General features: G+C 43.3%; 1 protein-coding gene across 1 annotated transcript in view; it reads right to left on the reverse strand.

Annotated features, from left to right (window-relative positions):
* Positions 1–14,105, reverse strand: part of LOC145412383 (sulfotransferase 1C4-like) — a 168,281-nt gene that overhangs the window by 62,868 nt on the left and 91,308 nt on the right. The window lies entirely within an intron of this gene.

The following is a 14,105-nucleotide window of genomic DNA, read 5'->3' on the forward strand; positions in this document are numbered from 1 at the left end:
GGTACTAGAGTAGATATATACTGTAGCGGAGGGGAAGCTGGCCGGGTCTGCCCATTCACTTACAATTACTACGATGTAAACAAACAAAGTGGTGCCACATTTCACTAAACACACCACCCGTTGTATTTTTTAGAAGTGGAGGTAACTTTACACCCACTTGAACTCCTCGTCAGTAACCCTGAAATCTGTCCACTCTTCTCAGAGTGGTAATAACAGTCACTGGGGTGCTTGAGGCTCAGAAAAACCCCTGACATAAGCATTTGTTGTGAGTGTTTCTTCATTCAGCATCTTCAGGAGGGATTTTGACGCCATTAGGTGTCCTCTACGTGGTTTGTGGGGGACTTAACTGGATTTATCCTCCAGTGGAAAGCACTGTGGAGCCCTTAGTAGCTAGTTTAAGGGATTCAAAGTTAGGGGAAACTGCGCAATATATATCAGCTGAGTTCTTGTCCAAGATTATATGACACTAGGCAAAGACGTACAAAGTGAACTTCAGTAGTTCCCATCAGAGTCTGAAAAATTTTATGAGACGAGAAAACATAAAAATGAGTTCGAGAAAAAAAGCAAGATGATAAGATCTTAACAGACACAGCACAGCGATGGCAAAGATTAGCGAGGAAGAATGGGGGAAGAGAAATGATTTAGGAAATTGTAAATGGACCTGAAAATGCACCAAAGGATGGGAGAAGGGGCAAGAATATTAGGGGCGCTGAGAGGCATGGGGGAGGAAAGATCGGTTTAGGCTGAGATACTTATGCATCAAGTCATAATGGTACTTAATTATCTGAAAAGAGGCGAGGCATTGATTGTAATCCTAGGGACCTGAAAAGTGAGAAGTTTTTGAAGAAGCTGTATAATCTCTCTCTCTCTCTCTCTCTCTCTCTCTCTCTCTCTCTCTCTCTCTCTCTCTCAGTGTATACCTATATATCTGCAGTATATCCTTTGTAAGTCCACTGCTGGATGAAGGCCTCCCCCATCCTTTTCCACGAATTCCTTGACTCAGCCAATCTTTGCCGTATTTTGTCTGCAAACTTCTCTGTCTCATCTCTCCACCTCCTGTCTTGCCTTTTTCTGCTATCCGGCATATGTTATAGGGAATTTGTTCAACCAGTGGTTTCATGAAATCTCTAGGAAAACTGTGAAATGAGTTAAAATTAGGATTGGCCAATTAAGGTTAGGCTGCGGTTAGGTTAGGTTGGGAAAATCTAGGCTAAGTTTAAGTTAGGTCAGGCAAGTTAGTTATGTTATGTTAGGTTAATTTAGATGAACGCTTAACAAACTTAGCATTTATCCAAACCTACCCTAACCTCACTAACCTTGCCAAAACTTAACCTAGATCATCCCAGCCTAACCTAACCGCAGCCTAATTATCCATCTGGTTGTCTGTCTATCTATCTACTGCCAGACGCCTCAGTCCCGTAAGGGGTGGCCACAAGCAAATCGCCTAGATGTCATCCTGTCCAACGTTATTTCACTGCCTTGTTCTAGGTTCACACAACTCTCTTACACAGACCTCTCCACTCAATCCCTCCATCTCATTCTCGGCCTCCCCCTCCCTCTCCCCTTCCTCCACCTCACTCACATGCACTCTCCTCATTAGTTTCTCGGTCTCCATCCTCTCCACATGGCCAAACCACCTCAGTGAATCTCTCCTTACGCTTTCTATCATATCCACATCCACACCACAACACCCCTTCACTTCCTCTTTTGTCATTCTGTTTCTCCACGTAACTCCACATGCTCCTCTTAGATAACTCCTTTCCACTGCTCTCACTCTTGACTTGTGTCCTTCCAACACGGTTCAAGCTTCACTTCCATACGTTAGGGTTGGTATCACAGTACGGTCATGTAGCGACTATTTTACTTCCACGCTCACTTCCCTGTTCCTTATCACTGCTTTCAAGGAACCAGCAACCTTTCGTCCCTGTTGTACCCTTTCAAGCATTTCACCCTATAACCTTCCATCCTTACTCAGCACACTATTCAAGTACTTCAATGCACTCACATTTTCCATTTCCTCCTCATCCACCCTCACTGTACATTCAGTGGCTTCATTTCTTTCAAAGATCATAACTTTACTCTTTACTACATTCACCTTTAGATTCCGTTTCATACACACTCCCAACTTCATTCACCAAGCCTTGCAGTTCCCCTTCGTCTACACTTAACAATACAGTAGCATCTGCAAACAACAGTACTGGGAGTTTCCAAACACTCCCCTCTCTTATTACGGTTGCTCCAGCATCCACTACCCTACCTTGTTCCTCATTTATAACCCCATCCATATACAGATTAAACAACCATGGAGACATGACATATCTCTCTTCCAATCCAACTTTCAAATAGAAAAGTTCCCTCAGTTCACTATCCATACGCATTGCAGCCTTGGCACTCTCATACATACTCTTCACGGCATTCAACAACTTCCCATTTACTCCACATATTCTTAATACTTTCCACATTCCTTGTCTATCCACCCTGTCATATGTTTTTTTTCTTTTTTTCCAAATTCATGAAAGCCACATACTACTTCTTTACGTTCTCTAGAAACTTTTCCACAAGAGACCTAAGAATGAATATCTGATCTACGCAAGCTCTTCCTTTCCTAAAACCTCCCTGTTGTTCTCCAACTAATTCCTCTGTTATTTCCCTAACTCTGTTAATAAGTATCCTACAATATACTTTTCCTTTTACACTAAAGAAGACAAATACCCCTAAGATTACCATACACTTCTTTTTCCCTTTTTCCTTTGTACAGAGGAATCATTATCCCTGACTTCCAATCATCTGGGACTCTACCTTCCTTCCAGGCCAATCTGCACATCTTCCATATCCATTCTACTACTATCTCTCCCCCATGCTTCAGCGTTTCACCACACACTTCATCAATTAATGACTTTCTCCATTTTGACTTTCATTATTGCTTCCACTACTTCGATGCTACTGATTTCTTCCTCTCTTCTCACCTCTTTCCTTCTCCCAGCCATTCCCCAGCCATTTATACTCGCTTTACTTTCATTCTCTATGCTTAACAATTTCTTAAAGTATTCTCTCCCTCTGATCACATTTTCTCCCTTCTCCACCAGCAATCTACCATTTTTGTGCATTCCCCTTCTTACTTCTTCATCACCCTGTCTAACTCTTTGTATCACTCTCCAGAACATTTTCTTACATTCCCTCCATTTTACACACAAATTCTTTTCAAATCCCTCATCCACTCTCTTCTTACTCTCTCCTACTAATCTTTTCACCTCTCCCTTCCTCTCTGCATATAATTCTCTTCCGTCTCTCAACTTCCTCCATGCACCTGTTTCTCGTTCTCTCACTATATGCTTTCTTTTTTAGCGCCACAGCCTATCTTACTTCTTTTTTTCTACCATGCTGTTCCTTGCACTCCCTCTTGTCTTCTCTTCACACCACACGCCACCTCATATGCTGCACAGATTTCTACTGTGAATATCTTGCACACACTTTCCACGTCCCCCTTCTGCTTCATATCATATTTACCCAGTCGCTCCTCCTCTTCTCTCCCATATTCTACTTTTTTTTTCCTTTCTCTTGCAAGCTTGCTACCCACCTTGGATGGACTACTTTCTCCTGTCCTTCCCTTCTCCTAATCCTTCATTTAATTTGAACCTTGACATTCACCACAATCATGTGGTGGTCAGAAAGTCTCCCCCAACCTCTGTATGCTCTTACATCCATTACATACCTTCCCATTCTATCATCCACAGACACATAATCAATAATTGCCTTTTGTTCCTTCAGTTCACCACACACCTTTCTCATCACTCGCCACGTCTACCTGTGGATCATGTTGTGTCTAAAGAGGGTACGGGCTATCACCAACCCCCTCGTTGCACAAACACCCATAGGAGTACTGCCATTCTCTGCAGGCAAATCCCACTCTCCAACTACTCCATCCGCCTTCATATTCCCTATTTTTCCATTCATATTTTCAGCCAAAAACACCCTCTAATTCCTTTCAAAGTTTTCCAAGCACGCTTTCAAATTTGCCCTGACCTCTTCTTTCACTCTATTTACATGATCTTCCATTGACACATACACACACATAATCGCCCACATTTGTAGTCCAACTTTGAATCTCACCCACCTAATCCTTGAGCAGACGGATCCATACTCTCTTATATTCTCCTTCTGTATCTTGTACACAACAATACAAACTCCTTCTTTTGCACTCTGATTCTCACCTACTTCCATGCATATCCCCCTTCCATGCTCCCACTCTCTCACACTCTCACCTCACTATTTAGTCTTAGTTATTCCATATACATCCACTTTTGCATCCTCAAGCACCTGGATAGTCTCTCTTTCATCTCATCATCCGCACCCCTCACATTCCATGTCGTAATCCGCACCATGTCCTTTGTTAGGTCCTTAGTCGTCACCTGTTGGTCATTCCTGGTCCGAGGCTTCTTGTTTGTACTTTTAGATATTTGTTTTCCTGGGAAGGTCCCTGACCCTCCGCCAACCCACTTGTTGTCACGTAGGGAACATGTGTTTGTTGGTTATAAGGTTACCACCCAGGACTGTAAATGATTTCCTGGTTTATAGGAAATCATTTGGCTTGCCATTCAGTGTAGAGCTACCCTAAAATATAGTATCGCTACACTAAGTGAGTGGATGATGGACACCCCCACCTAAACCTTATTAACCCATCCTAATTTAAACTCATCTCACGAATTCCCTAGGGATTTCATGAAATCACTGGTTACAAAAATTCCTTGTAATCTATCTATCTATCTATCTATTTACTGTATATAAAATCGGTTGACTTGGGCGTGTTGTACGGCATGCTCACGTCCTAGCAAGATCCATTGAAAGTGATGAAGTGTTGGATGGTAGTTCGTACCAGCGGGATACCTGTACATACTCGTTTATTCCTATCAACACAGAGTTGCCAGACTGAGAATTAAAAAATTCAGGGATTATATTAATATGTCACTAATCCACTTGAAGAGGGAGGTCATGGGAGGGCAGCACGATATGGGACAGCATATATCCTGTGCAATGAGGACTTTTTCCAGCTCCTGGATGACGAGAGGGTTCACGAGAGGTTGGCCATGAGTGGAAAGATCTCGCCTGTTGTGTCCAAGGCTCAGGGCAACACGCGCAGCAAACTGGTTGCTCCTCGTATTCCGTGATACAGTATATATTATTAAAAGAAGAAAGTTGTACAGTGCGAGGCAAAGAGAGCTTTGTCGTTATAAAACACAGAAAAAAGCAAGTTATCAGTGCAAGAAACTGAATATGATGTTATATTACACCAGTAATAGACAGTACTTTACTTAGCTTAGAATGGATGCTTGATGAAATGGGGGTGGTAGAAGGGGGGTAAGACAAGTGGTGAAGATACTTTATAGAATAACGAAGGATTTGCATCCGCTGCAGGATGGAAGCCGTGAGGGAGATGTCGATATAATAAAACACTAGCGTAAGCAAAACTGGCCTAAAGCACTAAACAGATAAGTACTAACGCTAAGAGAATAGCATTAGATGAAAAAGGAAGAGATGGGGAACCACTGTTTATTGGGCACATGCAGGTTCAGATGTGTGCATCAAAAACGCATCTGACTAAACCTGACCCCAAAACTACCCCCTCACCCGGGGAACTTGGCTGTTCACCCATGGGCTGAACAGGATGAAGACAACGTTGAGATACAGCAGACACAGTGAACTGTATATTATGAAAAAATGCTCCGGGGTTTGGTAATGTGTCATACGACAGGTAGTCTCATTCACTTTCTCTGAAGGATGAAAAGAGCAAAGTACAGCACAAGGGAATGTGGGGTCATAGACCGAATACAGTCCACACTCAGAGCATGAGAGACCAGCAAACAAATGGTGTAAAGAATGCGTGTTCAGATGCCATGCAAGTGGGGAGCCAAGAAAACAAAAGACCAATATATTATTAAGGAAGGTACATCCTCATAAACGTGGAAAGAGTGTACTTAAATGTGATGAAAAAAATCGTCTATTGTCCGAAATTAAGCGAGTTCGGTCCCAGTTACGGGTTGGATGGTAATCTTATAAGCAACCAACACGTGTTTCCAACGTGTCAGCAAGTAGGTTGTGGGAAGGTTAGATCCCCTCTCAGGGAAACAACTAGCTAAAAATACAAGCAAGAAGCCTCGGACCAGGACAGACGAACAGGTGACGACCAAGGGTCAGACAAAGGACTTGGTACTGGTTGCAATATGAAATGCAAAAGGGTGCGAATGATGATGTACAAGAGTGAGAGAGAGATTACCCAGGTACTTGAGGATGCAAAAGCAGACATAATGTGAATTGAGACTAAATGATGAGGTGTGAGAGAGTGGGAGTATGGACGGGGTATATGCGAGAGAGAGTAGTTGAGAATGACAGGGCAAAAAAAGGTGTATGTATTGTTGTGTGCAAGATATGGAAGAAAAATATAAGAGAGTATGAAACAGTTGGTTCAATGTTTGGGTGGGTGAGATTGAAAGTGAGAATACAAACGTGGGCCATTGTGTGTGTGTGTGTGTGTGTGTGTGTGTGTGTGTGTGTGTGTGTGTGTGTGTATGTATGCGTTGACGCAAGGTCATGTAAGCAGAATTAAAAAAGAGATCTGGGCAAATTTGGAAGTGTGCATGGAAAAGTCTGAAAGGAATGAGACAGTGCTCTTTATTTGAGATATGAATGGGAAAGTAGGGAATCTTAAGGTTGATGGAGTAGCTGGTGACTGGGGTATGCCTGCAGAAGTGGATAAGAATGGCAATGTTCTAGTGGATATTTCTGCGGAGAGGGATTGGTGATAGCCAATACTTTCTTAAGGCACAAAATGATCCACAGATAGACGTGGCGAGTGATGAGAAGGATGGGTGGTGAACTGAATGAAAGGAGAGGAAATGATTGAGTCTGAGTGTGTGGATGACAGAATGGGAACGTATGTAATGCATGCAAGAGCATACGGAAGTTGGAGGAGTGAACTTTCTGACCATCACTTAATGGTGGTGAAAGTCAAGGTCCAAGTGCAATGGATGAATAGAAGGAGGGAAAGACAGCAGGAAGTAGTCCATTCAAGGACGGTAGAAAGGTTGCAAGAGGAGGGAAAAAAGGGCAGAATATAAGAGAGAAAAGGCGGAACGATTGGGTAAATATGATATGGAGCAGATGGGGAGGTGGGAGGTGTGTTCAAGATAATCACAACAAAAATCTGTGCAGCGTGTGAGGTGGTGTGTGGGGTGAAGAGAAGACGAAAGGGGATGCACGAAACAGCATGGTGGAATGAAGAAATGAGATAAGCTGTGGTGCAAAAGAAAACATATAGTTAGTGGATGGGCAGCAGAGGCGTGGAGAAATTACAGATACAGAAGAGAGAGTTATTTGTAGAGAGGAAGTGAGAGGTGAAAAAATTTGTAAGAGAATAAGAAAGAAAAGAGTGGGTGAAGAATCTGGAAGGAATTCGAGTGTAAATTGGAGGGGACGTAAGAAAATGTTCCGGAAAGAGATAAAGAGAGTTAGACAGGGAGATAAAGAAGTTAGTAGGGGAGTGAAAGATAAAAATGGTAGATTGATGGTGGAGAAGGGAGAAAAAGTAAGCAGATGGAGAGCACACTTTTAGGAACAGTTAAACATAGAGAAAGAAAGTAATGCGAGCATAAGTGGCTGGGGAATGGCTGGAAGAAGGAGGGAGGTGAGACGGGAGGAAGAAATCAGCAGGACGGAAGTTATGGAAACAATGAAGAAAGTTAAATGGGGAAAGCCCAAGGAATTGACGTAGTGTGTGGTGAAATAATGAAGCATGGGAGAGAAACAGTAGCAGAAAGGATGTGGAAGATATGCAGACTGGCGCAGGAGGAACAAGAATTGGAAGTAAGATATAAATAGCCGATGTAAATATTCTCCTGCACACAGGGAAAGGGGAAAAATATGTGGTAATCATAGGGGCATTTGTCATCTTAGTGTAGGGGGAAAAGTATATTGTAGGATACTTAATGACAGAGTTAGGGAAGCAGCAGAGGAATTAATTGCCAGAGGAAAACAGGGAGGTTTTAGAAAGGGAAGAGGTTGTGTAGATAAGATATTCATCCTTATGTCTTTAGTGGAAACGTTTCTAGAGAAGGAGAAGATATTGCAGGCAGCCTTCATACAAAGCTTAGGGCAGAGTGGATAGACAAGGAATGTGGAAAATATTAGGAAAATATGAAGTAAAGTTGCTGAATGCCATTAAGAGTATGTATGTGGATGCTAAGGCTGCAGTGCGTGTGGATAGTGAACAGAGTGAATTTTTCTGTGTGAATGTTGGATTGAAACATGGGTGTGTCACGTTTTCGAGGTTGATCAATCTGTACATGGATGGGGCTATAAAAGAGAATACAAGGTAGGGTAGTGGATGCAGCAGCGGCCTTGTTGAGAAAGGGTAGCATTTGGAATCCTCCTGTACTGCTGTTTGTAGATGATACTGCATTTTTAAATGAAGACGAAGGGGAATTGCAATGCTTCATGAATGAGTTTGGGAGTGTGTGTGTAAGAAACGGAATCAAAATGCGAATGTAGGGAAGAGTAAAGTTATGGTCTTTGAGAGAAATGAAGTCACCGAATGTACAGTGAGGTTGGAAGATGAGGAAATGAAAAATGTGAGAGCATTTAAGTACTTCGTAGTGTGATGATTAAGGATTGAAGTTTGGTGGATTAAGTGCTTGAAACGGTACAACAAGGAAGATAGATTGCTGGTTCTCTGAAAGCAGTGATAAGAAATAGGAAAGTGAGCATGGAATTTAAAAAGTTACCGCATGACAGTATTGTGATAGCAACTCTAAAGTATGGAAGTGAAGCTTGGACGTTGTTGGAAGGACACAAGTCAAGAGTGGGAGCAGTGGAAATGATTTATTTGAGAGGAGCGTTTTGAGTTACATGGGGAGACTGACTGACAAATGAGAAAGTGAAGGAGCGTTGTGGCGTGGGTATAGATGTGATAGAAAGCGTTGGGAGAAACACACTGAGATGGTTTGACAATGTGGAGAGGAAGGAGAGCGAGATACTAACGAGGAGAGTGTATGTGAGTGAGGTAGAAGGGGGGAGAGGGAGGGGGAGGCCGAGGATGAGATGGAGGGATGTAGTGGTGAGGTATATGAGGGAGAGGGTGTGTGAGATGGCGGGAGGGGTGTGAAATGGCCGGGGACAGGGCGACATGGAGGCGATTTGTTTGTGGCCACCCTTTACGAGATTAAGAGGTTTAGCAATAGATAGGTAGACGGAATTTGGTTTATACAGGTTTACTAGTCTTCCACAAGACCCACCGACATGTCATAATAGCACACCGCTAATACCAATGCACATGCTGAATGAGGCAGCCGACGTTAGTATTCAATATGGACGATGGGTATCAGTGCCGAATTGGTGACATGTAAAGGTTTGTGGGCTGTGTGGCACACAAGAGGATTGCTGGGCCTAAGGAAACTGGCTGTTGAGCCTGTGTTCAGACTAGTCGTGCACATAAAAGAAGTACAAGTGTATGAGTTGTAGCGCAGAATAAGCAAGCGACAATAACAACAGAGACAAGTTATCATACTGTGGGATGATGCGTAATTGATTTAATTTGGAAGTTAATGGCTCATTAGAAAACAGAAAAGACACAGGCTACTACACTTTGTGAAATTCGGATGAGAGGAAATGAAGCCTATAGGTGACTAGAAGTACGTAAGTTTTAAAAGCAAAGTGTAACACAATATATTTTGATCATTTAAATAATGGAAACAACACGATGAAATGCATGAGATGCGATAGAATGGTGCATGCAGAGAGCTTAGTACATAAAGCTCATATACTGCAGAGGGCGGCAATGTTGCTTAGTGCAGGAATGTGTAAAAAACTAAATTAATAGCTTATCTGAAGTGGGGGTGAAGGGACACACTGTACTGACACGTTTTAGGAAATCAGAGGATGAAGAAAGACAAATAACACCGTAAGAGAAAAGGGACGACTGATGCACATGAAGGTCAGTGAAGAATGACTAATCTTTATTACTGAAACTGTGTCTGTCTGTGTGTTTGTTCATACTGAAAATTAAGGGGAAACTACCAAGGAACTTCGGAGGAGGCCTAACGGATAACTTTTCACAGGAATTTATATGTGTGATTAAATGTTTGTTAAGTGGCGCCCCCGAGCGCCAGAATTATAAGTAATCAAGTCAAATGAAGTCAACATGGCTGAGCTTGGTGGACAGTTACCGTTGAGTTTCAACCATATCAGTAATATTACAACGGGGCGGGTGAGTGGGAGAATGGATGGGATGGGAAGGTGAGCAAGGCGGGTGAGTGATTGGGCAGGAAGACTGGGTGGGAGGGTGGGTGATGACGCTGGATTGGTGGGTGGATGGGCAGGGTGGGTTGGAGGGTAAAGGTAATATAGGTCCATAGGGAATAATTGGGCTTTTTTTTTTATGTGAGGAAGAAGGAACCAAAGGCAACGAGCCTGCAAAACTATTCCTTCCAAGAGAAAAACAAAATATAAGAGAGAGCCAAATTCAAGATCCGATCATTTCCAGATGCCTGGACACACTGCGTTTGAAAAACTGGAGATCATAGGAAGTAGGAAATACAGACAGAGGGAGATAGTTCCAGAGTTGACCTATTGCATAAATGAAGTAACGGTTAACTCTTGCATTAGAGAGTTGGACAGAAAAGGGATGAGAGTTTGCTGCTAGACGGGTACTACGCGCCCGTCGTAGGGATGGAGGAATGCATGCAGACAGTTTAGAGGAGCAGTGACCATTGAAGTAGCAATAGAAAAGAGATAAAGATGCAACAGTGCGGCGAAGAGACAAAGGTTGAAGGGAGTCAGTAAGAGGAGGAGAGTTAATGAGGTGAAAAGCCTTTGACTCCACCCTATTGAGAAGAGCTGTATGTGGGGAGCCTCCCCACACATGAGAGTTGTACTCTACACAAGGGCGGATAAAATCCCTGTGTAGAGTCAACAATTGTGCGGGGGTAAAGAAGGAATGGAATCGGCTTAGCACACCCAATCTCTTGGAAGCAGATTTTACGAGATGTAATATGATCTTTCCAAGACAAGTCCCGAGTAAATGAAACCCCAAGCATGTTCAAGGATGATGCAGGATTAAGCTGAATATTATCAAACATTAGTGGGTATACCTGTGGAAGATTTCGTCGGGTTGATAGGTGCAAAAACTGAGTCTTTGATGCATTAAAAACAACAAGATTATTTTTACCCCAGTTAGAGATATGAGCCAAGTCAGACATTAGGTGTGCCATAGCCTCATCCCTTGTTTGTTGAAGTAACTGCTGAGATGGACGTTGCGGGAATCGAATGGAAAGGTGAAGGATGGAGTCATCAGTGTATGAGTGGATAGGATTAGATGTACAGCTTAGAAGGTCATTAATGAATAAAAGGAAGAGAGTTGGTGATAGGACAGAGCCCTGAGGAACACCACTGTTAATTGATCTAGGAGAAGAACGATGGCCGTCTACAACAGTGGCTATAGAACGACCAGAAAGGAAGCTAGAGATGAAGGCACAGATAGAAGGATAGAAACCGTAAGAGGGCAGTTTGGAAATTAAAGATTTATGCCAGACTCGATCGAAAGCCTTAGAGATGTCAAGTGCAATGGCAATGCTTTCGCCAAAGTCCTGAAAGGAGGATGACCAGGAGTCTGAAAGGTAGGAGAGAAGATTGCCGTTGGAGCGTCCCTGACGGAACCCATACTGACGATCAGAAAGAAGGTTGTGATAGGAAAGATGCTTTAAAATTTTTCTATTAAGAACAGACTCGAAAACTTTTGAGATACAGGATGTTAAAGCAATTGGACGATAGTTAGAGGGTTGGGAATGGTCACCCTTCTTTGGGACTGGCTGAATGAGAGCAAACTTCCAGCAAGAAGGAAAGGTACAAGTTGACAGACAAAGGCGAAAGAGTTTACCTAGGCAAGGTGTAAGCACAGAAGCACAGTTCTTGAGAACAACAGGAGGGACTCCATCAGGCCCATATGCCTTATTAGTATTGAGGCCTGTGACAGCAGAAAATACATCAGCTGAAGAAATTTTAATGTCAGCCATGAAGAAGTCAGAGGGGGGAAGTGATGGAGGAACAGCACCGGAATCGTCTAAGGTGGAATTGGAGGAGAAAGTCTGAGCGAAGAGATCTGCTTTATCAGTAGAAGAAATAGCTACAGAGCCATCAGAGTAGAAAAGAGGAGGGAAGGATGATGAGGTAAAGTTGTTAGAAAGGTTTTTGGCAAGGTGCCAGAAGGAGTGGGAAGAATTCGAGGTAGAGAGTTGAGAGCACTTAGTATGGATGAAATTATTTTTAGCAGAGCGAAGAACAGACTTAGCACGATTCCGGGCAGAAACGTATAAAAGATGTGATTCAGGGGTGGGTTGGCTCCGGTACCTTTTATAGGCCCTCCCCTTGTTGCGGACAGCATTAGAACAAGCGTGATTAAACCAAGGCTTTTGTGCATTAGTCAAAGGATATGAGAAAGGAATGTATGCTTCCATGCCCGAAAGAATAACCTCTGTAATGCACAAGGCACACCCAGATGGCTCCCGGGCATGGAAGCAATAATCATTCCAGGGAAAATCAAAGAAGTACTGCCTGAGGGCCTCCCAGTCTGCAGCTCCAAAGTGCCACAGACAACGTTTCTTTGAAGGGTCCGCAGGCCGTACTGGAGCGATAGAACAGGTTAAGGTGATAAGGTTGTGATCGGAGGAGCCCAACGGAGAGAAAAGATTATCAGTGTAAGCAGAAGGATTAGTTGTAAGGAAGAGGTCAAGTATGTTGGAACTCTCTCCAAGGCGATCAGGGATACGGGTAGGGTGCTGTACAAGCTGCTCTAGGTCATTAAGGATAGAAAAGGTGTAGGCTTGTTCACCAGGTGAATCAGTGAAAGGAAAGGAGAGCCAAAGGTGGTGGTGAACATTGAAATCTCCTAGAATGGAGATTTCAGAGAAAGGAGAAATGGATAGAATGTGTTCCATCGTAGAAGATAGTCAAAGAATTTTTGATAGTGAGTAGAATTAGGAGATAAGTAAACAGCACAGATATATTTAGTCAGAGAATGACAGGAAAGCCGAAGCCAGAGTGTAGAGAATTCGGCAGAATCAAGTTCAGGAACACGAGAGCAAGATAAGTTGTTGCATATATATACACAACAGCCACCTTTGGCTTTGAAATGAGTATAGAGAAAGTAGGAGGATACAGAAAAGGGTCTGCTGTCAGTTGCCTCAGACAGCTGAGTCTCAGTTAGAAAGAGAAGTTGAGGTTTAGAGAAGGAGAGGTGGTGCTCAACAGAGTGAAAGTTTGAGGAAAGGCCACGAATGTTCCAGAAATGAAGAAGAAGAGAGTCAGACAGTGGTTCTAGGCATCTTGAGTCGTCACTGGGAGAGGGGCAGAAGGTGGGGGTATTTATGGTCCCCTCCCCTGGGGACTCCGAGGCTATGTTATTCGATGCCATTTTCTTTTTAAATTTTGAAAAGGAAGTGTGGTGTGTACTGTGCATGTAGTTTGGTGTTGATAAAGAAACTTGTACTGGAGAGCATGCTGGCCTACTCTCTGTGTTACTGAGACACTGAAAAAGTTCAGCAAAGGGGGATGGTTGGGACCTAGTCCCGAGGGCTGATGAAACGGGAGCTCCAGCTCTCCCTATCATCAGCTTTCCATCCACCTTGGGAGTACTGCTCTGCTCGACTGGTGCTACAGTCTACTCCACTGGTAGGTGTGTGGGTGAGTGAGTCTGTGGGCAGGGTGGATGGTTGGTTGGGTGGGCAGTAGGTAAATAGGTCCATGGGGTGAGTAGGTTCTTGGTAGGAACTGGTTCATGGTGAACATTCCCCTGAGGAAATAGGCCCAAGGAGGAACATAGGTGTACTGGGTAAAATGGGACTCTGGGGGTTATGTCCTACAGGGCGGTGGACCCCCAGGATCCCAGGCGCTGCTGGTTTGCACGAACATAATTTTTTACCTGGGCAATACTGGACTTCCTGCTAGCTGTACAGTCAAAATTCAATGACTGAATGTCGAATGTAGAGACAGTGTAACTGAGAAATGAATCAGTAATCACATGCAATGTACAGAAATAACACAATGAAATGAAGATAACCAAC

This window comes from Coenobita brevimanus, chromosome 93 (assembly GCF_032717465.1).
Source record: "Coenobita brevimanus isolate Jiangsu-jjx chromosome 93, ASM3271746v2, whole genome shotgun sequence".
In the NCBI taxonomy this organism is placed as follows: Eukaryota; Metazoa; Arthropoda; class Malacostraca; order Decapoda; family Coenobitidae; genus Coenobita; species Coenobita brevimanus.